This window comes from Prionailurus viverrinus, chromosome A2, assembly GCF_022837055.1.
Source record: "Prionailurus viverrinus isolate Anna chromosome A2, UM_Priviv_1.0, whole genome shotgun sequence".
In the NCBI taxonomy this organism is placed as follows: Eukaryota; Metazoa; Chordata; class Mammalia; order Carnivora; family Felidae; genus Prionailurus; species Prionailurus viverrinus.
In genome coordinates this window covers 143,364,635-143,392,531 of record NC_062562.1, presented here as the reverse complement: position 1 = coordinate 143,392,531, position 27,897 = coordinate 143,364,635, and positions in this window count along the sequence as shown.

Below are 27,897 nucleotides of genomic sequence, written 5' to 3'. Positions count from 1 at the left end.
TGCTCTCCTTAGGTTGGCTCTATCCTTTTGCTGAAGGTCACAGTTTGGCCCTCTCTCAAGTTGGCCCTCTCCATATGATTCTGCCTTCATTAATTTGGGCTTTGGAGTATTAACAGTACACTCTATTATTCTAATTTCTATTAGTCACTCTGTCTCCTCATCCATTTAGGTTTAAATGTGTAACTGTCCACTGTTATTAGTCCTGGGGTCCTGAACTGTCCTTCATGGTACACTTTGTGCCTAAAGTGTTTATAGATCATCCCTTGTAAATTATTATTATGTTATCGTAATTTGAGCCTGATACCTATTTTCTATGGTGGTCCTGTCTTTTACAATGGCAGAGAGCAGATTACAGTTGAAAGAGGGAAAGAGACAGTATCTAAGAGCTCATCCTGATATTGCTCTTCTAGAAGGAGCAAGAGAGGCGCCTGGGTGGCTCAGTCGGTTGAGCATCCAATTTAGGCTCAGGTCATGATCTCACGGCCTCCTGAGTTCTAGCCCCGCGTCAGGCTCTGTGCTGACAGCTCAGCGCCTGGAGCCTGTTTCAGATTCTGCATTTCCCTCTCTCTCTGCCTCTCCCCTGCTCGTGCTCTAGCGCTCTCTGTCTCAAAATAAATAAACATTAAATTTAAAAACAATATTTTTTAAAAGAAGAAGCTGCAATCCAGTAAGCTATTGAGATATACCTTTTAATTTTGGAGAAAGAGTGTCAAAAACATGTACACTCAATTAACAGTTCTTGTAGATCTGAACAGACAAACCAAATAGAAGAAATTTGGTAGTTTCAAGAGAAAAATATAGAGAAAATCAACATGCAATATTCAAAGCACTACAGAGAGAACGTTAAGGTGATATAATATTAAGTAAAAAGAAAAACAGATAGGGGCGCCTGGGTGGCGCAGTCGGTTAAGCGTCCGACTTCAGCCAGGTCACGATCTCGCGGTCCGTGAGTTCGAGCCCCGCGTGGGGCTCTGGGCTGATGGCTCAGAGCCTGGAGCCTGTTTCTGATTCTGTGTCTCCCTCTCTCTCTGCCCCTCACCCGTTCATGCTCTGTACCTCTCTGTCCCAAAAATAAATCAACGTTGAAAAAAAAAATTAAAAAAAAAAAAGAAAAACAGATATTACCAAAATAGGAAAGATAGATATTTATTGAACCTTAACAGATTATGAAGGAGAGGGCAGGAGAAGAAAAGGAACAGAAGAAACGGGACAGAAAGCAAAGCAAAGCAAAACACAACAACAACAAAAAAACTACCAAAAAGACATTCTATTTATATTCTGTTATATTCAAGTTTCCTAACAAAGATATTCTTTTGAAAGGTTTATGATGTCCTCCTTGAACTGCGGGGATATACACGTAAGGCACATTTTAAGTTTCATTTCACTGATCTACTAATGGAGATACTTCCTTTGAACATTTAGGGACAAAAAGAATCCTTATCACAGACAGAGACTTTAATGGTCTAAGCAATTCCTCCTCTGGAAGAGGTAGGGACTATAGCTACCATGGGTTAGAATTTAAGGTGTTTCTCACATACACAAACACACACAAATGCTGGAGGCTCAAAGAAGAAATGGAAATTAGAAGAATTTGAAAATTATTGTTTTCAAACAAGATGTTGTAATTTGAACTGCCACAAGAATAAATAAAAAAGCTCTATAAGATACTGAAAATCTTAAATGAAACTCTGAAAATACGGACAATAGATACAGGCAGATTTCTACCCAACCCCCAAACATGCTTTAGATATGGTAAAACACAGTTAGAAAATTAAATTTTTTAAGACTCTTCCCAGTTGAGTTTGTGTGCACAGATCAGACTATAGATTATGTAACTATATATTCTGGTTTACCTAGGACAGTTCAGATTTATCTTTGTCTTTCCAGAATCCTGCCTATTTTAGCAATTGTTCCCTGCAGTTCATTCTTTCTCAAAAGTGGCTCAATTTGTGAGATAAGTTACATGAGCATTCTAACTACTTAAAACTTGCATAGAATGACTGAAATTCAGGAAAGACCAAATTTTTGTACTTATGCTTCTTTCTGTGAATATCACAGAGCTACTGTTAAGATTCTTGGGAATGCCAAAGATTTGATACAGAACTATAAAACTGTTTGGGACGATGGCACTAGAAACTAGAGATTTTATAGTTTCCTGAAATGTCACAAGTGTGGGGACCATGCTTGAGCTCTGAATGGAACATGACTTCTAGGTTTTTGCTTCCTCCATTTCATGAGAAAAGAAAAAGAAAAAACAAACCTTATAGTTTCCACTCTTATGAGGGCTTCCAATAGCATTAATTCTCTCCCTCCTGTCTGTCCATCCATGTGTGCTGCACATATCAATCTATCATCTATTTTCTCTATATCCTCATCAGCAGCCTTTATTTTGGTGTTCATATACGAAGAGCTTTTTGTTTGTACAGGTGTGGCTCTACTTATGGAAAGTCCATGTGAAGTGACCTTGACTATTCTGGTCACAGCAGAATAGAGCAGTGCGATTGGTAGCACCGGCTTAGCCCCTGGGAGAGCAGCAGGATTGCAATGATGGCAAATTTAAAACAGAAAAATACCATTTTTGAAATGTGGACACATTGTAGTTGAACATAACCGTGACTTCAGAAAGATGTATTTTTTGTTTGTTTGTTTTAAATTCACAGTAATTGAACTTCTTATATGTTGACTTTCCTCTCCACGGGCTAAGCTAGCATGGCCATTTTAAAAGATTTGCTCCTCTGTGACCTGAAGAGCAATAGACATTTTGAACAATGGGCTCAGAGGCAAAGCATACTGTGTATGGAAAAATGACTAAAACATCCTGAAAGGGTTTCCAGTGCAGGGCCTTTGGAGGATTGTTGTAGCCTTGGACATGCTTCCCTGCAAAAGACTCGGATTTGAACATCGAGAAACAAAGAAAAACTGAAACAAATCCTGTTGTTAAGAGATTAATTCAAACTATCATCTGAGGGTTTCTTGTGCTTTCTTTCATTTTTGTTTTTGTTTTGTTTTATTTTTACTTTACTTTTCCCTCCCACTCTCGTATTAACATTGAAGAATTAAACCAGTTCATCAAATATATTAATTTTGGAGAGAGCCTTGGGCAAATGGTGAAGAAACACTTGCCATTGAGGAATATTTTGAGCTCCTTATTTGATTTACAGTTTTCCCTTCCACATTTGCCTATCCCCCAATTCCTTTCTATCTTTCAGCTAACTATTTCCTAATTGCCAAATCCAATGGATCATTCTAGTATTCATTATTTTCCCTCTCTGTGGCATTGAATGGAAAGTACCCTTCTTCCCTTGATTTCCATCCCATTAGTTGGCCAATGTCTGGCCAATGACTTTTTGTCTGGCTCCTTATCTCCATGATAGGATTATCTCCCCCTCCCTGCCCATTAAGCAAATTTTCCCCATGCTATCATTCTTTTCTCTTCTCAGCTGTACTAGATTAGGACGATGACATCTAGAAACTTGAATCTTTACTGAATTAAGTTTATTTTTTAATATGTAAAACAGAAGGTATAGGCTGAAAAACCTCATTTCCTGTCTTATCAGTTTCATCCACCATAGATAATCAATTTGACTAGTTTTTGGTCCATTATTTTTACAAAAATAAGAAAAGGCATATATATTATTTACTTTTATTTAAGCAAATGATGGCATACTGTATATATTCTTTTATATTATGACTTCCTCATTCCATTAAAAATATACTCTGTTACTCTTTTTTTTTAATGTTTCATTTATTTTTGAGAGAGAGAGTGTAGGCAGGGGAAGGGCAGAGAGAAGAGACAGAGGATCCAAAGCAGGCTCCGTTCTGATGGCAGTAAGCCCTATGTGGGGCTCAAATTCATGAACTGCGAGATCATGACCTGAGCTCAAGTTGGACACTTAATCGACTGACCACAAAACATAAGAGACTCTTAAATACAGAATACAAACTGAGGGGTGCTGGAGGCGTTGTTGGGGGGGGGGAGGTATGGGCTAAATGGGCGAGGAGGACACTTGTTGAGATGAGCACTGGGTGTTATATATAGGGGTGAATCACTGTGATTCTACTCCTGAAATCAATATTGCACTATATGCTAACTAACTTGGATGTAAATTTTTAAAAAAATTTTTTTTAACATTTATTTATTTTTGAGAGACAGAGCACAGATTGGAGAGGGGCAGAGAGCAAGGGAGACACAGAAGCCAAAGCAGGCTGCGGGCTATCAGCACAGAGTCCCACGTGGGGCTCGAACCCACAGATCAAGAAATCATGACCTGGGGCGAGGTCGGAAACTTACCCGACTGAGCCACTCAGGTACCCCGTATGTAAATTTAAAATTTACAATGACTCCATAGCAGTTCAGTAAATATACATATATTATAATCTTTGTAGCTCCATAAAATTCTGTTTTGTTGTCTCAATCCTCAGTCTTATCTGACCTAAACTTAAAGGAGACACAAACCCCTTCAAATATGAAATGAAGACTATCTTCTTCCTAATTAAGATATTAGTTGGGAATTCAAGACTTTGATTTTTCTTTTCCCCATGTAAATTTTCCAGTGCTGTCAGAAGTTAACACAAAATGCTTTCATCTTTGTAATCACCATTTTTCACCAAAGCAACTAAATATAAAAAGCTCCTTGATCACCCAATATCTTGTTCTCTATCTATACTTCATTTTGTACCCTCACTGGTGATAATTTAGGTAATCATGATATCCCACATGTCACGATTCTAGTAGTCTATCCTCCAAATAAGGAGGATAATTTATGTTTGTGTTTTCTTTTGCTAGACATACTATTAATCCAAGTACAATTTGTGTTAATTTACAGATTAAGCCAAAAATTTTGTCACCCCCTTTTAAAGCACAAGGGGGAAAACATTGGTATCTCCCTTCGATGCCTACATTTTAATGTGTCTTTACATTGAAAGAATACAGGATTTGTGTGTGTGTGTGTGTGTGTGTGTGTGTGTGTTTAGGCTTGTCCTTACTCATGTCTTTGCTTCTATTCCCCACTTAACCATTAAAACCCAAGACTCCTGGGTATTCTACTTTGAGGTAAAATGGGTTGCCACTGGCCAATTAACTAGCTAAAACAACAGGAAAAAAAGCCAACTAAGTTTAAAATGTCCCACAGTTTAGACAGCACTCATGGGCTATGGAATCAATGAGGAATAGGATAAATGAAATTTCAAAAAGAGAAGACTTTCTAAAGTGAAATGGTAATGTTGACAATTGCCATCCATCTCTTTCCTTCCTGAGGACAAGTGTTAGTCCTTGGTATGGGCTGATACTCTGGCTTGGACTCAAAAGCCTATGCTGTGGTAAAGAGAAAATCCCAAAGCTTTTTTTTGTGAAAGAGAGGAAGTAAAGTGAAAAGCATTGGAAATCAAGAATGTTCAATTATACAGTTGGCTTGCCCAAAGAATATTTTTTTGCTGGGTCTAAGATTGTGTAGAAGGGCACTGATTTTCACCAAAATTTTGCTTTACTTACAAATGTCTGGTGTCCAAAAAACAACAACAATAAAAAACAACAAAAATACTAAAGACTAAATTTGCAAAGAGGCAAAAAAATATAACGGATAACCAAGATTAAAAACAAAAGGTGGGGTGCCCAGGTGTTCAGTCAGTTAAGCGTCCAACTCTTGATCTCAGCTCAGGTCTTGATCTCAGGGTCATGAGTTCAAGCCCCCGCATCGGGTTCCACACTGGGTGTGAAGTCTGCTTAAAAAACAAAACAAAACAAAACAAAACAAAACAAAACAGGAGACACACAAATAATCCAGATCTAGTAGTTTGCATACAAGGATTTTAGAATAAGTATAATAAATATGGTAAATAAAACATGAAAAGATGGCTCAGATAAATGAAAAGATGAAGATACTTGATAGAGATGGGAATGTACAAAAAATTGTATAGATATTCTATAACTTTTATATTAAATTGAGAATGCAATGAATAGATTTAACAGAAAACTAGACATAGATGAGATGAGATGAGATGGATAATGAATGATGTAATAAATAGCAACTTATCCAGACTCGCTTTTCTTCAAATGAGTTTTCCCCCTTCAATCAGAAGGATCATTCTAAAATGCAAATTTTATTACTTCCCTCAAAAGAAAGTCAATAGTTTCCAAGTGCATATCTTAGGATATTCACTTAGTGTACATAGTCTTTACTATGGTTAATATAATCTTACAAGACCAATCCTTTTGTATCTTTCTGGAACATACTATCCACTCAGAATATATTACTTAAATACAATAAAAATTTGTTAGTGAAAGAGTGAGGATTCTCACATGCCATATTCACAAACCCTTTTGTGACCATTCCAGACTTTGACAACAGAATGTTGATAATCCTTCACACAATTACAGGTGGTATTTATCTTTCTTGGGAACAAAAGTTAAGCATCAAAACCACATTGAAGTAATTAAAAATTTTCTAAGCTTTAAACAGAGTTCTCTATCAGTTTTTGTTTTGACAAAGTAAGAATTATTGGTTTTACTAGTTGAATTCCTTGCATCTACCAAAGACTAAGACCAGATAAAATACATTAATTATGGGAGAGATAAAAATAAGTCATTTAAAAATGCAGTTTATTAAAATGTAAAAGCAAAACTTCAAAAGGATGTATTCTTCTGATATAAAGCTGAGTCCTATTTTTCTTTCAAATTAAAAAAAAATTAATGACTTTTACTTTCCAAACAAATTGTATTATATAAAAATATAAGGGATGCCTGAGTAGCTTAGTCAGTTGAGTGTCTGACTCTTGAGTTCAGACAAGGTCATGATCCCAGGGTCGTGGGCTCGAGCTCTGCATCAGGCTCCATGCTGAGTGTGGAGCCTGCTTAAGATTTTTTTCTCTCTCTCTCTGTCTCTCTCTCTCCCTCTGCCCCATCCCCCACTCTCTCTCTAAAACATAATAAATACAATAAAATAAAAATAAGAATTCTTCAACTGAAGTGAAAATGATTTTAAAGAGTTCTTCTCACAAAAACTCACATTTGAAATAACATTAGAAATGACACAGCACTTAAGTGATATAAGATAAATAGAAATATAGTAAAAATTTCCCATATCAGAACAATGAAACTGAATTTCTTTGGAAAAATTTTTTAAAGTTTATTTATTTATTTTGAGAGTGGGGAGGACCAGAGACAGAGGAAAAAAAGAATCCTAAACAGGCTTCACTCTGTCAGCGCAGAGCCCGACTTGGGGGCTCCATCTCACAAACTGTGAGATTGTGACCTTAGCCAAACTAGTCAGACTCTTAACTGACCGACCCACCCAGATGCCCCTTAAAATAGACTTTTATCATTAACTTTATAAAAAACAGACAAAATGATTAAACTTTGGATATTAAGGGTATTAAGGACTACAGATTCTTATAATGCAAATTATGGAAAATTACACACTTTCCCAAAAAAGAAATCCAGAGATACAGTAGTATTTTCTTCTGGCAGAGTTTTATTTTACCTAAGTTATATTTTGTCCTTCGGCCTGACTACATAGGTTGAGTATATTATAGTGCTAATCAAACTAAGGTAATAGTATAGTTTATTTCCTATTTCATTGGTTACATAAAATCAAACTTAACGAGCTTGCCTGTATGTTCCATTAGCCATGAGAAAGAAGTGGTTGTATCAAAGCAAAACAGACTTTATGAAAATATCTCAAAATATGTGTATGCTGGATTACTGGTGATATCACCACAGTTCAATGATCTTATATGCAGGTGCATCTTGAGTACAGAATAATATTCTTTCATACCAATTCATTTCCTATGCTAAGTCTAAAGACAGCTTTAAGCTGGAGAAAAAAAGCTTTAAAACTTGATGTGCAAAATGTACATTCATGTAAGTGTTACTCAGGCAAGGCAGCAGTAAGACATATCTGCTTCTTAAAATGGTGTTATATGATATGTGATTTCTATGGTTGTTGGAGTCTTTAGTAGTTTTATTATGTTTTACAAGGCCTTGGTTAAAAGGCATTCTTAAAGCCCAAGATGCAATTTTATTTTATTTTATTTATTTTATTTTTATTTATTTTTTTAGTGTTTTTATTTTGAGAGAGAGAGAGACACAGAGAGAGAGAGAGAGAGAGAGAGAGAGAGAGAGAGAGGAAGAAAGAGAGAGGGAGGCACAGAATGGGAAGCAGGCTCCAGGCTCTGAGCTGCCAGCACAGAGCCCTATGTGGGGCTCAAACTCATGAACTGTGAGATCATGACCTAAGCCGGTCAGACTCCACCCAGGTGCCCCAACATACAATTTTAAAAGCATAATAAATATGCACTGTAATACAAAAGCTGAGTCATTAAACAGAATACTAGAAATTTTACAATAATTTGTCAATATTATTGCTTTACATGGAATACACGCACTTCTGAGAATGTTTATAGAAAGTACATGTGCAGTGCCTCTCAAACACTCATTACACTTATTTTATAATATCCCTGAAGGTTAAGTGCTATCAATTCTATTATTTACTTATTTGTTTAATTGAAAAAAATGTTAAGTGCATTTATTTATTTTGAGAGAAAGCGAGTGGGAGAGGAGCAGAGAGAGAGAGAGAGAGTGAGAGAGAGAGGAAGGGAGGGAGAGGGAGAGAGAGAAAATCCTAAGCAGGTTCTGCACTGCCTGCTCAGAGCCTGACATAAGGCTTGAACTCACGATCCGTGAGCTCATGACCTGAGCCTAAACCAAAAGTCGGATGCTCAACTGACTGAGCCACCCAGGCACCCATATTATTCATTTAGAAAAACTTAAGTGTCTTGTTCAGTTCAAATCATGGTTAAACATTATTATAAAACACCTTGCTCTACTGTATATAGAATACTAATATACTGGATATGTCCCCACTCTGCAAGGCAATGCACATGTAAACTCACTAAAACATTGTCTCTAAAGAGAACATTGTACTTATTACTAACACTGGAATTAATAATTGTTTGTTTATTTATATGTTCATGTCATCCACTCTAATTATATGTAGGTAGAGCAGCCTGTCATTCAGACATGAGTCTCCATTTGGTGTCTCAGCTTTCACAAAAGAGAATTAACCCTGTCCACTATGACTTTACTATTAAACCGTATGGGATTCTCTGAATTAGTGACAAAATCTCTGCTCTGTGGGTACTTGTCAGAGAAGAAATATTAGGGTTGTTTATTGTAGGGACATTGTTGATGATAGCATTCTACACGCCACAATGTATTGTTCTTATGAGGATTCACAGGACAAGATTCACTGAGGTCTTAGAAATGGGAATAGTTACACTCCCCTAACTTTTTTCTCAACTTTGGGCACTGTGAATCATGTAACTGAAGATCTTTCTCCCTTGACTGTGATTGCTAGAACTTCAGAGCAAATTTGTGGCCCAATTCTAACAAGTGTGAAGGACCTTATGGCATGTGCTTCATCCCTGGCTTCATTTTATTTCTGTTACCATTAATACACTTCACCGCTATTTCCACAATTGTTTATATTGTTGTGCTGTTTGTGTTTTAAGCTGTCTAGATATGTCATAAGTATAACCTTCTTCAGATAAATTTCACAGAAAATTTGAGGCAGTTTTCTTAGATTACACTCAATAAAATAATCACAGCAAAGGATACATAATTATAGGGAATAAAAGTGAATTAAGCAAATATATAGATATGACTCAAACAAAATTTTTAAAATTGGGCTACACATTTGGTTCAGTACTTTCTTGTGGGCAAAAGAAAAAAGATATATGATTAATTATAAAATTTACATTGCCAATGAAGGGAGATATGAAAAAAAATTTTAATGCTTACTCTTTTTTTTTTTTAAATTTTTTTTCAATGTTTATTTATTTTTGGGACAGAGAGAGACAGAGCATGAACAGGGGAGGGGCAGAGAGAGAGGGAGACACAGAATCAGAAACAGGCTCCAGGCTCCGAGCCATCAGCCCAGAGCCTGACGCGGGGCTCGAGCTCCCGGACCGCGAGATCGTGACCTGGCTGAAGTCGGACGCTTAACCGACTGCGCCACCCAGGCGCCCCAATGCTTACTCTTTTTTTGAGAGAGAGAGAGAGAGAGGAAGAGACCAGAGTGTGAGTGGGGGAGGGGCAGAGAGCGAAGAGACAGAATCCGAAGCAAGCTCCAGGATCTGAGCTAGTCAGCACAGAGCCCGACATGGGGCTTGAACTCATGAACTGCGAGACCATGACCTGAAGCAAAGTCAGACACTTAGCCAACTGAGCCACCCAGGTCCCAAAGGAGATATATTTTTAAAGGAGCATACTGGTTCCAGAAATGCCAAGACATTATAATGATACTCAACTCTGAAAAGAGTAATTACTAGCAACGATTTACACTAAATAATCAAATATGGCCTCAAATAATAACATGGTCCTGTAAGGGTCAGTACTCTTCATCTTCAATGCCTTCCCACTCCTTATTCCAAGCTTGACAAGGAATGTATTAAAGATATATGTGCATATGTGAATTTAGTATGATTAAGGTGGCATTTAAAATATGTGGGGAAGTGTTGACTAATTAAGAAATATTTTGGAAATTATTTGGACAAATAATTTGGAAAAAATGATCAGCTCCCAAAGAAGTTACATTTCTACTACACTTTACCGTCCACAAAAAATATAAAAATATAGAGTAGAATACATTTATGATGTTAAAGCATATAAATTCTTTAAAACAAATCTATAAAAACTGATTTGTTACACAATATCAAAATGATTATATTTATATAAAATCTCATGATAAAGTTCAAAGAAAAATAGAAGATGGGGAGAAAATATTTGCAACATATATATAAAAAAGTCACTGTTTTAGTCTATTTGGGCTTTTATAATAAAATACCATAGACTGAGTGGCTTATAAATAACAGAAATTTATTTCTCTCTGCTCTGAAGACTAAAAGCCCCAAATCAAGGCATCTGCAGATTCGATGTCTGCTGAGAACTTGCTTCCTGGTTCACTAATATAGTCTGTTCTCTGTGTCTTCACGTGGAAGAAACGAGCAAGGGAGCTCTAAGGGGTCTCTTTCATAGGGACACTAATCCTATTTATCTGGAAGAACTAATCACCTCCCAAAGGCCCCACTTTCTAATACCATCACATTGGGGTTAGCTTCCAATGAATTTGGGGGGAACACATTCAGTTTATAAGCAGCCACCAAATCAAAGAAGTGTAATTCTTCTCTGACACGAAATCAAAGAAGTCTTCTCTGACCCCTTAACTAAAAGCATATGCCCACCTGTAGCCCATTCCTTTTTCATTCTTTCCTGGCTAAATATTCTCTGTAGTCTTCATTTGTTTGAAACAGGGAGATTTTTGTTGGCCACGTGGTTTCTGATCATACTCCTGGAGAGACTGCTCAACAGGCCACTCAAACACTCAAACACCCTTTGGCAGGCAAGAAAAACATGTTCTCATGCAGAGCTCCCACTGGCCAAACAAATGCCAAAAAGTGCCTGGTTCTTACAATCATTAAACATACAACTGAGCCTCTGAAACCCATACAGAGCTCTGTAACCATCTTAAATTAAGGCTCGGTGATGCCAAAGAGCTCAGACTTGAAAACTGGACTTACAAACCAATGCTATAAAATGACATTTTCTGTCCTTAACAGAATAGTGGCAGAAAATTTTTTCAGGTTGGGTGTTAGAGGACATTTTTGGTACTTACTACAAACACACACATGCACACATCCACATACGTACATATACATATATATTTGGAATCTGCAATTGCATAACAACATTTAACATTTGCATTTAAACAACATTTAACAACACGCATTTAAATTTAACACACCCCGAACAAATAGCTGTTTCCCACTGCTCTACATTAGCTCCACCTCAATATTCCTCAAGTTGGTAAAAATGAAGCACTATCTATCCAGATGCTTAAGCTAAAAACCTTACAGTCATTTCTTTTTTTTTTTTAATTTTTTTCTTCAACGTTTTATTTTTATTTTTGGGACAGAGAGAGACAGAGCATGAACGGGGGAGGGGCAGAGAGAGAGGGAGACACAGAATCGGAAACAGGCTCCAGGCTCTGAGCCATCAGCCCAGAGCCCCACGCGGGGCTCGAACTCCCGGACCGCGAGATCGTGACCTGGCTGAAGTCGGACGCTTAACCGACTGCGCCACCCAGGCGCCCCTTACAGTCATTTCTTAATGCTTCTTTTTCTTCACCCCTGAATTTTTCAGTCAATTATATTAGTTCTTCTGGAATAAGATATCTTAAATCCATGTGCTTCTTCCTTTCTTGACTCTTCTCACTTCAGTGTAGGGGCTGTGAGATTATTCCTGAAACTTTGGCCTGGACCTCCCATCACTGCCACGGCCTGTCCTTCACAATGATTTTATATGTTTCTCTCTCTCTCTCTCCCTATATATATACACACACACACACACACACACACACACACACATATGTGTGTATATATATATATATATATACACACACACACATACACACATACGTATATACAAATCTAAATGTGAATATATGAATACATATATGAACCATATATATGCATATATTATTATATATTAATGTTAGTATATTATATATTAATATTATACCCAATAAGTAATATTATATATACATATATGCATATATATAGACATATATATGATTAGTTGATAGTCTTTAGTCTTTAGATTTAATTGCAAACATTCTGGATCAGAGACTCCTTTTTAAAAGGTAAGAAATTTGGGGGTGCCTGGATGGCTCAGTCGGTTGAGCATCCAACTCTTCATCTCAGCTTAGGTCATGATCTCACTATTTGTGGGTTCGTGCTGGGTTCTGCACTGCCAATGAGGAGCCCGCTTGGGAGTCTCTCCCTCTCCCTCTCCCTCTCTGCCTCTCCCCCATTCGTACTGTCTCTTTCTCTCTCTCTCTCTCTCAAAATAAATAAATAAAAACTTAAAAAAAATAAAAATAAAAATTGAGAAATGTGTCTACACTGGATCTATCTTCTCATATAGACACAGGACATGTGCTTTTTTAGGCTGCCAGTGTGTCAAGCCTTCCCTACGGTGTCCTAACTCTGAGAACAGGTATCAGATGCCAATTTTCATTCTTTATACTTATGCTGCCATTTCCCTCATAGGAAAATAAAGAGGAAAGAAAAAACATTTCCTGCACAACAAACAAATCTCTATCAGAAAATATAAAATAAAAATACACCTAAAGCATAGGATGATTCTAAAAAAAGTTGAAGGAAACCATATATCCCTTTGTAAATGGAGAATATCCCTATGTATTTAATACTCAAGTTTAAAACATCCAGAGTTGAGATAATAAAATTTAAGGTGACATTATAATACCTGGGCTGTAGGTATTTGAGTATGAAACTACCACTCTAACAATACTTCTTTGTTCATAATAAAGATGTGTGCAATGCTTTATGGTTTAAAAATTCCATTAAACACAGCATCTCATTTGATCCTCACAAAACTGCCATGAAAAGAGTGTGGAGCTAAAGGAAGGGATAGTCAGTGAAGCTGATTTGTGTAAGTGCATACAGTTAATGATAAAGCAGGGAATAAACCTTAGTCTTTGGACTTTAAGACCTGAACTTCTAATCCAGGGCATACACATCCTATAGCCTCTCAGTATACAGTGATTTAACATGTCTATCTGATTTGCTTATTATATTCACACTGACAGTGCAGAGTTCTTCATTCAGAGAATATGAGTGTATTTCTGTAGATCATGACCTTTTAACTTAAAGGAGGCAGTCTGGTTTAATGAAAAGAATTCAGTCTTTGGTTTACATTCCAGTTCTGACATCTACCTCTCTTGTGTGGGAACTAAAACATGATATAGGTTCATGAAGTAAACTTACTTTGCAAGGTTATAGATAGAAGAAAATGAGATAATATATGCAAAATGTCTAGTATAGAGTTTGTCTTAATACACATTAGTGCTATTCCTCTTTCCTCCATTTGGCTAGCCACCTTGCCTCCTCACCCAACCCATCTTGGGCAAGACAACATATAAACCAGATCACTGTGTGTCTGCTCAGACCACTGCTCCAACAATGCCCAATAATTCTTTAACCATGTCTTATCGCTTTCTCTCTAGAAAAAAAAGTTCAACAAATAATAGGTAGGTATAAAGTGACGAATGAGAGATGATCTTTGCCTCTTCTCTATTACCAGGGAAAATCAGAATTTAGCTCTAGATATCTCTCAGCACTGAGGCCTGGCGGCTATTTTCCTAATAGCAACTTCTATCCTGAACAAATTGTAGTGGTGTCTGGAATCCAAAATTTATCTCTGACATTATTGATTTTTATTATCTAATCAATTGCTCATTAAAATAAAATTTTAGGTACATAACAAAGGTACACACAAAATTTTTAGGAGGCATTCTTTATTTCCTTATTTGTTGAAAATATAATCTGAATTTTAAATTACTTAATTTCAAACTCATGTCCAGAAATTTGGTGACCCATTTATGGAATTTGGTTTTGGAAAACTTGGGCCACAGGCAATTAAAAAGTAGTATAATGATTACCAGAGAGGATAATGGAACTGAGGGAAAAATAGAAAAAGCTCTAGCATACAGTTATAAACATGGAGATTTGTAACACAGTTACATTTTATTAACAAAAAGCTGGGGTGCCGGGGTGGCTCAGTTGGTTAAGCAGCTGACTTTGGCTCAGGTCATGATCTCACAGTTCAAGAGTTTGAGCCCTGTCTCAGGCTCTGTGCTGACAGCTCAGAGCCTGGAGCCTGCTTTGGATTTTGTGTCTCCCTCCCTCTCTGCCCCTCCCCTGCTCATGCTCGCGCGCTCTCTCTCAAAAAAAAAAATAAATAAATAAAATAAAAATAATAAAAACCCAAAAAGCTATACTTCCTGATCTATAATTTTATCAAAAAAAAATTTTAACATTTATTTATTATTGAGAGAGAGAGACAGAGAGACAGAGAGACAGAGAGACAGAGCATGAGCAGGGGAAGGGGAGAGAGAGGAGGAGACACAGAATCCAAAGCAGGCTCCAGGCTTTAAGCTGTCAGCACAGAACCAAGGCGGTGCTCGAACTCACAAACCGCGAGATCCAAGTTGGATGCTCAACTGACTGAGCCACCCAGGCACCCCCTGATCTATAATTTTAAAAAATGATTAAGAAAGCTAATCACTGACTAGGAGGAATGTATTTCATATCTTTATACATTGGAATGGAATTTGATAAGTAAATTCATTTGGGAACTCTACAAACTGAGATAAAAGCATCTAATTTGGAAAACCACAGTAAACAATTAAAACCGCATTTTTCTCTTTCAAAGAACTAACTTGAGATGTCACTATGTGTTTGCCATTTCTTTTCAAACTAGGTGTGTCAATTTACTCCCATTTTTCTTCTTGAATCTAAAAATGCAAATAAGCAAGGTACATTAAAAAAATTATTTGAGAAGGGAAAAAGAACATCTCTCAGAGAAGATTTTGATTGAAACAAGCCTTTGCTTATTCACCAAAGTATATTCTCAGGGAGTTTTTTTTTTTTTTTTCTTTCTCAAACCCATTTGGAAACGCTACCTTGAAGAGTGATATTTCAGGAGAAGCACTTTCTGAGTTGACAAGCTGCCACTATCCCTCCTCACTAAACACTCTACTTTTCATTTCTTGCTATGACAATGGTGTTAAAATCTCCAAGGTGGTGTTTAGGCTGCTCTCAAACTATTCCATCAATTTGGGAACCTTAAATGCTTTTCTAAGGAAACAAAGTTGATAAGGCTTTTGAGCTTAAAAAGAACGGTGTATATGAGTTTCCACTGAATAATGCATAGATAGGTTTATGTGGCATGCTAGGTTTATCTAATTTTATCGCTGTAATGAGAAATTCAGAAATTTTACATAAAGTAAAACCTAGCATTTAAGTTTCCAGATTTCATTTTATGAAATATAATAACAAGGACAGAGACACTGTCAAAGGCCAGAGTATGGCAACCAGTGGCTAGGAGGTCTGCTATCTTTCTTAGATTCAAGGTGTCCTAATAACTCACGCACAATGTGCATTAGTGATAATGCTGAAGTCATTGTCTTCCCCAGGACACTGTCAAACATGCACAACTAGCCTGCAACTGTACCCCCAACCCCACCCAACATACAAAGCGCTGCCACCTTCCTAGGTCATTGGCCCAGACTTAACCCCTTCCTGCACCAATTACAGAACTGTTCATCTCATGAAGGCTAGTTAGTTGCACAGTTTATACACCTCAGGAGACCTAGGAGGACAAGTCCTCCAATTGGGCCAGGAACTTGAAGCACCATTCTCTGAGACAAAGGTCTGTATGCCTTACCTAAGTTGTGCTAACCAAGATTTTTGTATGTTCTGTGTTTGCTTAGATTTCGTTCTGAGCGTTTATTATCTTTCATTTATAAATTTAAAAAATCAGACAAATATAAAAATTGAGCAACTGAGTTCACTGCACAATAATTGCCAATAATCAGGGCCTTTAAAATTTTTAATTTTTCTTCCTTTTGCCACATAGTTACAATAGTTTCCCTTAGAAAACCTTTTGTGTGTGTGGAAATTTTCAGATATACAGAAAAAGTAACCATGTGTTTTAAGGCACAGTTACCCTTAAAGTAATTTTCATTTTAATGGCTAAATACTGGAAGGCAAGGTAGGTCTTTAACATGAACTAAGATACCAGTACCTTTCCCATTAACCCACAGAAAGAATAGCTGTGGTTTCTTTCCTTTTCTATTCTCTTCATGTGTTCTATACTTTTAACAAATTTTTAAGAATATAATACAGGATTATTATTCATAGGTACAATGTTGTATGGTAGATCTCTATAACTTATCCATCTTGCATAAATTTTATACCTGTTGATTAGCAAGTTCCCACTCCCCACTCCCTCCAGCCCTTGGCAACCACTGTTCTATTTTTGGCTTCTATGAATTTGACTATTTTAGATACCTCATATAGGTGGAATCATGCAACTCTTGTCCTTCTGTGAGTTACTTCATTTAGCATAATGTCCTCAAAGTTCATATATGTTGTTGTATGTCAAAGGATTTCCTGCCTTTTTTTTTAATGAAATTTATTGACAAATTGGTTTCCATACAACACCCAGTGCTCATCCCAAAAGGTGCCCTCCTCAATACCCATCACCCACCCTCTCCTCCCTCCCACCCCCCATCAACCCTCAGTTTGTTCTCAGTTTTTAACAGTCTCTTATGCTTTGGCTCTCTCCCATTCTAACCTTTTTTTTTTTTTTTCCTTCCCCTCCCCCATGGGTTCCTGTTAAGTTTCTCAGGATCCACATAAGAGTGAAACCATATGGTATCTGTCTTTCTCTGTATGGCTTATTTCGAATAATATTCCAGTGCATATAATATATATACCACTTTTTAAAATCCATTCATCTACTGATTAATTTTTAGGTTGTTTTTACATCTTGGTTGTTTTACATCTTGGGTAGTGCTGCAATGAATGTGGGAATTTTAATATGCCTTCAATATATAATTTCAATTCTTTCGGATAATTATCCAAAAGTGAGATTGCTGGATCAAAAGGTAGTAATATTTCCAATTTTTTGAAGAACTTCCATACTGTTTTCCAGAGTGGCAGCACCATTTTGCATTCCCACCAACAGTGTACCAGGGTGCCAATTTCTCCACATCGTTGCCAACATTTACTGTTCTTTTTTTTTTTTTTTCATGGCCATTCTAACAGATGCAAGAAGATATTTCATTGTGGTTCTATTTGCATTTCACTGATGATTAGTGACTTTGAAATTCTTTTATATACCTGTAGGGCCTTTGCATGTCTTCTTTTGAGAAATATCTATCCGAGTCCTTAATTCAACTTTACCTTACCCTCAAGGATTTAGCAAAAAAAACAAAAAACAAAAAACAAAAAACAAACAAAAAAAATTAGCAGAAGGAAGGAAATAATAAATTATAATAGAAATAAATTAAATAGAAAAAAGGAAAAACAATAGGAAAAGCTCAATGAAAGTAACAGTTGTGTTTTTTGAAAAGATAAACAAAATTGAAAAATCTTTAGCTAGAATAATTAAGAAAAAATAGGACTCAAATAAACTGAATGAAAAATGAAAGAGACATTACACTGATGCCACAAGAATAAAAGCATCATAAGAGACTACTATGCATAATATATACACCACAAACTGGATAACCAGTAAGAAATGGATAAATTTCTAGAAACATACAACCTACTAAGACTGAATCATGAAGAAACAGAAAAACTGAACAGACCAATAACAAATGAGAAGGTTGAATCAGTAACCAAAAACCTCCCAACACAGAAAATCCCAAAACCAAACAACTTCACTACTGAATTCTACCAAACTTTTGAAAAATAATTAAAACTAATCCTTAAACTCTTCCAAAAATGTGAAGAAGAGGGAACACTTCCAAACTCATTTTATGACAAAATCAGACAAATACACTAAAAAAAACCCAGAAAATTACAGACCAATGTCTCTGATGAACACAGTTGTAAAAATTCTCAACAAAATACTAGCAAACTAAATTCAACAATACATTAAATAAATCAAACACCATGACCAAGTAGGATTTATTCCTGGGATGCAGAGATAATTAGACCTATGAAAATCAAGTATGTGATACACCATATTAAACAAGGGTTCAAAATTGCAAGGTCATTTCAATAGATGCAGAAAAAGTGTTTGGTAAAATTCAAGACCCTTTCATGACATAAACTCTCAGTTTCAATTTCTAGAGGAAGTTATGTACATAGTGGCAAGGTCTGTAGGAACTGAAGGGAGGAGAAGCTGACTTGAGACTTTCTGACACAGCTATCAGTGACATTAAGAAGTAAAATTTCAAAAACTGTCTTTTAGGAGAACATATTATTACTAAGTATTTTGAACCAGAAAGATAGATGTGTTTTAACAAAGAGAAATAAAAAAAACATGCCTTATAATTCATGCTAAATATAGATAAGACAAATTGTTCTAGATATATGTGATATGATGTGAGGTTTTGAGTAAGTCGAGTAGACATTTCAAACCACCCCTCTCCCTCCCAGTTTATCTTTGTACTTGTGAACATGTTTGAATAAAGCATAATAAATAAATAAATAAATAAATAAATAAATAAATAAATATCATTAATAGAGAATAAGCATCTTTTGAGATATACATAAGACATCATGGCTAAGGTGAAATGCTCATCAATCCCTCATGGTAAGAAACTTTCAGATGCTGTGGTGGAAATCTGTGTTGTTATATCATGCTATGAACAAAACAATATAATGAATTATACTAAATAATAATGAAAAAATATAAATATAAGTCACATGTTGTTTTAAGCCCATGTAACTTTGTATGTGTGATCTGATAATAGCCTATGTATTTCATACTAATCAATTCCTACGTAATGATAAAAGGCACCAGGAAGGCTGGTTACTCGGCCTGAACCACTCATTCTCGGAGAGAAATTATCATTATTATTTTTTTTGTAACTAAATCCTACAGCACTCTGCCACTTTTTTCAGAGATTAAATAGTTAACTATTGTCCTACTAAAGGTCTGTTTTTAGTAACAGAAATATTTAAGCTTTGTCAATGAACAATTAAGAATAACCAACAGGTATATTCAGTGGTAGTAGTTTCCCAGACTTGCATTCCCATATATGAAGCTTAGAGCAATTCAAAGTGAGGGAGATTTGTGCTGTAAATTGCCACATGGCATGAGTTCAAACAGAAATTCACAAATATGAATGCTATAGTGTGCTCAAACGTTTTACCAGAGAAAAAAGAAACACTACACAATACAAAACATAAATCACTAGATATTTTCCTCTTTGGGTATGTCTTTTGAACAGAGCAGGATGTTTTCAATACATATGTATGTATTAAATTTTACTACACACATACCCATACAGAAAATACATTGATCCAATCAGTAATTATCAAAAACAATGTCAGAGATTACAGCAGAACATTGTGGTTTTTGGTTCTCCTTCTGTTAGAGTGACGTGTTCCTGTCTATAGTGCATATGTATTGTCCCTTTTTCTCTTTCTCCTTGACTTTATTTCTGTAATAGTCTGTCCAATGAATGAAGAGTGACTAAGTAGAGAAGGTACAGGAGCAGAAAACAGCTGAGTTCACAAATTATACTGGGCTAGACAGACTTTCCACAGCAATAAAGAGAATATCTTTGTTGCTTGTTTGTTGTGTTTTACTTTGAAGAGAGTGTGTACATAATTTTCAAGTTAAGTATCTTGTGGCATTTCTGCTAATTGTAAATTGGTATTTTTTGTGTTTTTTTCTTCCCAGCCACAATGTACTTTAACAGAGAGATAGATGTGGTATTATCTGTAAGTTTCCATTGTTTATTTTTTGTTTTGTCTGTTGCTAGTTGATCTCTGGAGGATTTTAAGAAAAAAAAAATAGTGAGAGTAGTGTTTGCTAACAGTCCTGTTACTAACTGAACCTAAATTGAGCTTATGGATTGCTACCTATCTTAATAACTCCTTAATATCTCAAGAAGTTGGAGAATAATAAAATGAATCCTAAAGGAACCGAGATCAGACAATACAAACTTTTTAGTCTGTTCTTAATAAAGATAACTTTTCAACATTTTCTTGAGTACTTAGTCTTAATAGGAAAAAAAACCCTTAACTAATATTTAATTAGCCCTCATTTAGTTCATTCTGGGGCTTGAATGTGGGGCTTTATCCTTGATCTATTTTCAACAGATCGTTGTTACAGTTCAATTTTTAATTCATGGGTTACTCTAAAAGAATGACAATTTTATTCCTTCCGTTGTATATTTCTGGTAGATGGGGCTTATTTTACTGAAAAGAGGAGTTGGTAATATACTGATTACAGCTTCTATAAATACAAAGTTGAGTAGAAATGAGCTATCAGAATAGGAAATGATGGTTAAGGAGTCCTCTACAATGATGACTATTGGCTATCCAAAAACCTGGGGGCTTTGGCTTCCTCACAGTAAGGGACATGATATTTTTACAATTTCCACAGAGTAAGAGGAAGAGAAAATCAATTTCCCACTATCAACCATCATACATATTTCTTCTGCTCTACAAAGCTTTATTATTAACTTTTAAGGTAAAATTTAGGTATAATTAAATGTACAGATTTTAGTGCACAGATTGATGTTTTGTTAACACTCCAACCAAGTTATAAAATATACCCATCTTTCAGAATGTTCTCTCATGGGCCCAGTCAGATGCCCCCATCACTTCTCCTGATAAACTAGTGTTCTAATTTCTTTTTGTGTGTATATGTGTGTACTAATTTCTATCACCATAAATTAGTTTTTCATGTTTTTGAAAGTCTTATAAATAGAACCATAAAGGATGTAATCTTTTGTGTCTGGCTTCTTTCATTCAATATAATACTTTTTTTTTTGAGCTTCAGCCAGATTGATATATCAGTAGCTCATTCTTTATTCCAAGAATCCTAGTAATTCTAAACTGTATTTCTAGTTTCATAAGTGAAATGCATGGATGTCAAGTGTGTAGGTCAATGCCTTCTGACAAATATATAGTCCCATATAACTATCACCCAAATCAAAGTTATTTTTTAAATACAAGTTATTTTTCCCCACAGTAGTGAAACAAAACAAAACAATCTCATAATGGGCCTAGAACAAATAAAGGCTATAAAAAAGCCAAAAGCATAAAAGTGCAAAGACATAGATGTATAGAGAAAATAAAACATGTCCATCCACAATATAGACTAAACACCTAACGTAAACTGATATTAAAACCCTGTTAGGCTAAAAACATGACTTTTTTGAAGAAGCATAAAGAAATTAACTTTTTGACATTTCTTTTTCTTTTCTTTGAAATTAACTATTCATGTCAACTGAATGGTCAATTAGATAATGTGATAGTCTATTTTATCTTGACTGTTGGTGGGATTCTGGTAAATGGGAATACCATAAAATGGACATCCAAAAATTCAAATGTTTGAATTCAAACTTAAGAGAGAAAAAAATAACACACACACACAAACTGAAGCACTGATCTCTGAAAAATAAGGTAGAGTCAAGTATGCTTCCAACTCATCCTATAGAAGTTGACTAAAGTGACCAAAAAGAAGCAGAATTGTAGATGGGATCATAAATTGGCCTCAATTAGTGTTGAAGTGGAAAGAGTAGGAATGGTGTTAACCACCACTGGAAAAAAAAATCTTCTAAATACTATGTAGATTAGAAAAAGAAATGGTGGAGGACAGCAAGAATTCACACATTATTCTCCTTCCTAGGAAGGTAATATAATATTGAAACAGTTGGAGGGATTTCTTGCAAATCAAACCGATTCCATTAATTTGGAAGGACAGAGGTTATGTATAAACCATTCCTAACAATTTACTTGAAGAAGGTCCTGTATCATCCATAAAGAATGAAAGGATATATAAAAGAAGACCTATTGTTCACCAAAATAAGAAGCAAGGTAGCACAGAAGTAGGAAAATTATTGCATTCAAGACTTTCAGATGAACACTGAAATATTAGAAATGGAAGTGGTTAATTGTCATAATGATACAGTTACAAACCACAATAAAATTTACATGTAATAAGTCAATAACAGTAAATACGGAAAAAGATAATTATAATGCAATTATAACAGACTTTTTTTTTCTCCAATAAAACTAGGCTTTTCAGTAGACAAATTATAAATGTGTTCCCCATTTTCCTGAAAGAGGAAATAAAACACAAACCACAATGAAAATTTATGGAATACTGAGAAAATCTCAAGCAAGCACTGCAGTTGAAACATACAAAAATGACAGATATGAGATCAATCACAATTTTATGGTAAGAAATGTAAATGGAATCAAGTTGAGCACTTAAAATATATGCTGAGTTGTAACTCATATAAACTATAAACTATATAAGAGAAACTTTAAATGTAAAAATAAATTCTGGAAAACAATTATATTCCTTTTATTAATTAGGGGACTATAAAACAAGTAGGAGTTATATTTAACAAGAGAAGTATAGAAAGATAAATGAAAAGCATGAGATAACTAATGTAAACTATTTAACACCATGCCTGGCATATAGTAAATGCTCATTACTTGTGAGCTATAATCTTATAACGTAACTGTAAATCAGAAGTAGGGGACCTACTTTAATAAAGCTTTAAACTAGGAAATATATACCACATATAAGTCAATACTGTAAAGATGTAACTTTAAAATTAATGTAAATATGTCACAAATCCTTACATATATATTTGCTATTTATATTTTGGAGATTTTGAGTAGTAAAATTGCTCTTTCCTCCTCCACTTAAACATAATTAAACACAGAAATTAAAATGCAATGACAATTTTATTACTTAGAATATGAAAGCTGGATTCTAGAGATTGTCTTGTTTTTGAAGCTAATAAAAGAGTTTCTACTCTCTCCCCCTGAATTGAACTCACTTATCACCTAGCATCAAATGGAAAAGTTTGATAATTGGAAAGGTAGAAGTTGGTGGAATGAGGTCATAAAGGAAGCAGAAAGCAAGTCAAACAGTAACTTGCAGTTTATGGAATGGAATTCTAGTTTGTTTAGGTTTCAAGAAGAAAAAGAAAACACTGGAAAGTCTTAAACTGGAATGATATCAACTGATGTACACCAAACTACTCCTGCTTTGTTAATAGTTGAACATGAAAAGGTAAGAGAGAAAAAGAAAGACCTGCTGAAAGAGTGCTGCAGGAGAGGTGAACTCTATTTGTGGCTTTGCTAGAAATACAGTAGTAGAGATGGCAATCAGTGGCTCATTTGGAATATATTTCAGAGTTACAGCCATCAGGATTTAGTGATACACGGGATGTTGAGAGAGATGGAAGTGAGACAGAAATTTACAGAACCCCAAGGTTTACTAAATTTATAACTGATTTATAATGAATTGATAGTAGGCAATTTACTGAGATGGAGAAACCTGGAAGGAATTGGAGAGAGAGAGAGAGAGAGAGAGAGAGAGAGAGAGAGATAGGAAGGGAATAGTTCTGTTCCAGCCTTGGGAAGCTTGAAGTGTCTGTTAGACATGCAAGTTGAAATAGCAAGTATTTATGTGCATATATGTACCTTAGGCTCCGCGGGAGAGGTGGTAGTTAGCATTGTGGATTTATGGGTCAAGTCATCAGTGTATAGATGTTATTTTAAGCCTTGGAGGTGGCTGAGATCACTTTTGAAGAAGAAATTCTAGGAAGAATAGAGGAAAGGACATTCCTAAATTTATAGCTCTGGCCAAGATACAGAGGTTAGGCAAACACTGAGAAAGAGGGTACGATGAGGTGCAAGGAAAATAAGATCAGTATAGCCATAGAAGTATAGAGAAATGTTTTAAGTGGGAAGTAAAGTTTAAGTATGTTAAATGATCAGTGATGACCTCAACAACATCTGTTTTTATAGTGTGGCTGTATATAGAGCCCAAAAAGAGTAGGTTGAGGAGAAAATGAACAAAAGCTGAGAAAGTGGAATTAGTGAATATAATTAACTACTTTGAGAAGCTTCTCTATAAAGAAAGCAGAGAAATGGGTGAAAGGGTCAAAGGAAGTTTTTCATTTTTTTATTTTTAAGATGAGTGACAATAAAGCACCCTTGTATGCTGATGGAAATGAACAAGGTAAAACTGATATGTAGGTACAACAGGATAATTGCAGGAACAAAGTTCTCAAGAAGGTGAAAAGGGATGAAATTCAGGAACCCAAATAATTTGTGACAACGTATTGTGCCTATATACCACCACTAGGCCAAAAGAAATCTATAAATGAACACTGGGCTCTAAATAGTAGGGGTTGTTTTGGTTTTGATTTTGAGCAGTGTGAGTTAGCAGGTTTGAGGTTAGTTTCTGTATTTAACTCAGCTAATAATTAAATATGTTGAGATGGTTGTTTCAAATAGAGAGAAAAGGGAAATTAGAATAAAACCTATGGTGTCAGATTAGAATTAATTCATGGCTGGTCTAATAAATACTGATTAGACATAAACACATTTTCTAGCTATGTATGCTGAGAAGGAACAAAAATAATGATACACAGTAGAAAATAATCCTACCTAGCATGCAAACTATATAAATATATTTGTGTCTATGCATAAATATGTATGCATATATATTTATTTTTTCATAACATATTTTACTAAAGTACCCGAGGCTTTTTTTATAATTTTTTAAAATTTGAGTATAATTCACACACAACGTCACACTAGTTTCAGGTGTACAAGTAGTGATATGACGAGTCTATACATTATACTATGCTCACCGCAAGTGAAGCGACCATGTGTCACCATACAATGCTATTATGATATCATTATATATTCCCTACACTGTGCCTTTTGTTCCTGTGACTTATTCATTCCATGACTGGAAGTCTGTATCTCCAACCCTCATTTTGCCCAGGCCTCCCCCTCCTCCCCCTCTGGTAATCATCAATTTATATTTACATGGACTTGGGGCTTCTTGGAGAGATGACTTAAGCTGGGGCTACAACAGGGAAGTATTAAATGAGACTAGAATATCATTTTATGTCAGCAATTAAAAATCCCTACAAAAGGATCGCATTTGTAGGGTCTCCTACTAGTTAAATCCACCAGTCTAAAGATTAAATCTTAGAGTTTAGACAGAAAGAAAATAATGCTATTAGTATATTGAATAAAAACAAAATCCATAAATTCACATATAAACAAAAAATTTTGTTTAAATAAATAAATTAGGAGGGATAGAAGCTCTTCCTCATAACAGAATATCAACCCAAAATGTCACATATATTGATTACCAGCATCCCTAACTCCATCTTGAAAAAATTGGAAATTCAAACATCATAGTAATAATTGAATTACAGAAGAGACATTAGTGATGCTAAAACTAGTGGGTAATGTTTGATCTGAAATAGCATTTTATATAGTCTCAAGTTCCTTCTCACAATTCCTCACTGATTAGAAAGTGAAAAATTGTAATGCTATAATTGAAAAGTCACAGACTCCATATTAACCAAATAATCAAAATTAGTCATGGGACAATCCACAAATCATATACTTCCCAAGATGATGCACTAAGAAGCATAAAACATCATTTCTGGATATTCTTACTCAGAACAGGTGATGATCTTTTCCTATTCATGAGGAAACATCATACAAACCCAAATTAAGTGACTTTTTACAAGGAAGGAAGGAAGGAAGGAAAGAAGGAAGGAAGGAAGGAAGGAAGGAAGGAAGGAAAGAAGGAAAGAAGGAAGGAAAAGAAAGAAAAACCTGGTCTATACTCCTCCAAATTTCAAATTTATGAAGGACAAAAAGGGCATTCCAGATTAAAGGAGAGCACTCCAGGTTAAAGGAGACAATTCAATGTGATATGTTCTACTGGTTTGGATCCTGGCCAGAATTTTGGTATTCCTATAAAGAAAAGTTGGTACACTATGTAATAATATTCTCTCAATGTAATTTTCTTATTTGAATTATAATGTAGGAATGAGGTTTCAAGTTTGTAACTTAACTCTCAAATGTTATAGAGAACCTAAATGTTAAAAATGTTAGACAAAGCTAACAATATATGAACCTTATCGAGATCAAGATACTAAAAATCCAACAATAAAACAAAACACTTTTTTAGGACAATTGAAGACATGCCAACACTGACTAGATATTTAAAGACTTTAAGGGATTATTATGTATATGTTTTTAGCAACCTAGTATTATTTAAAAATAATAATTCTCTTTTACAGATATATGTGGAAGTATTTGCAGTTAAACTTATCTGACATTAGGCCTTGCTTACAATGTTCCAAGGGATTTACAAGGTAGGCTATCAGTGAATAAGAAAGGTCACTGTGACATAGTTGTTTTTTGTTTTTATGTTTCAAGTTTTTATTTAAATTCTCGTTAGTTAACATATAGTATAATATTAGTTTCAGGAGTAGAATTTAGTGATTCATCACTTACATATAACTCCCAGTGCTCATCACAAGCACCCTCCTTAATGCCCATCACCCTTATGCCCATTTCTGCCCAGCCTACCTCCCCAGCACTTAGCAACTTCTTACTAGACATGTCTCTGGAGGCAAGGGAAACAAAAGCAAAAATGAGCTATTGGGACTTCATCAAGACAAAAGACTTCTGCACTGAGAAGGAAACAATTAACAACTAAAATGCACAATTGTTTAAATTGGTGATGGTTATATGGGAGATTATTTTGCTTTTCTCAATGTTCTTGTATACATTTTAATTCCCCATAGTAAACGTTTTAAACATTTTAGGAAATCTGTTGTTAATTCATAAAACAATGTCCTTACCAGGAAATACTATTTATAAAACATCAAATGGTATATACCAAACACAGATGTTATGGAGAATCCACTTTACTGTAATAATTTATATGTTGAAAACAGTGACAGCAAAAGTAGTCTGCTTTAGAAACCTTGTCTTTACCCCACATACTTTTTACATATTCCTTTTTTCTCTCCTAAGCTTTTAAAATTTCACTAGTTGAAGCATATGATTTTTCCCCAATTTCTGACTGTGAAATAACTCCTGTGTTTAGCTTTGGTTCACTTAGTTGAATATTCATGGAGCAGCAGGGGAGAGGCGAGTGCTAGACTCTGGCACTCAGTGGGTGAAACTTGATCTTAAACAAACCACTGTGTCATTGTGAGTGTATGGCCTTTTAACCCCATGAATGAAGGTCCACAGTCTACAGTGATTTATAAAGGACAAATTACATCAAAACCATGTGAGAACTGAGAATGATTTATGAATCCTTGAAAACCACAGGATAGGATTCTCTCAAAATCCATTTCAGTAATTTTTTAAACTGCACATAGGGATTTTCTTTTCACATTTTGAATCCCAGACTGAATTTAAAACAACATGATTTCATTAGTACTTAAATCAAGGTATTCGTGGTGATAGCTTCCAAGCTTGCCTGGCGTCTGC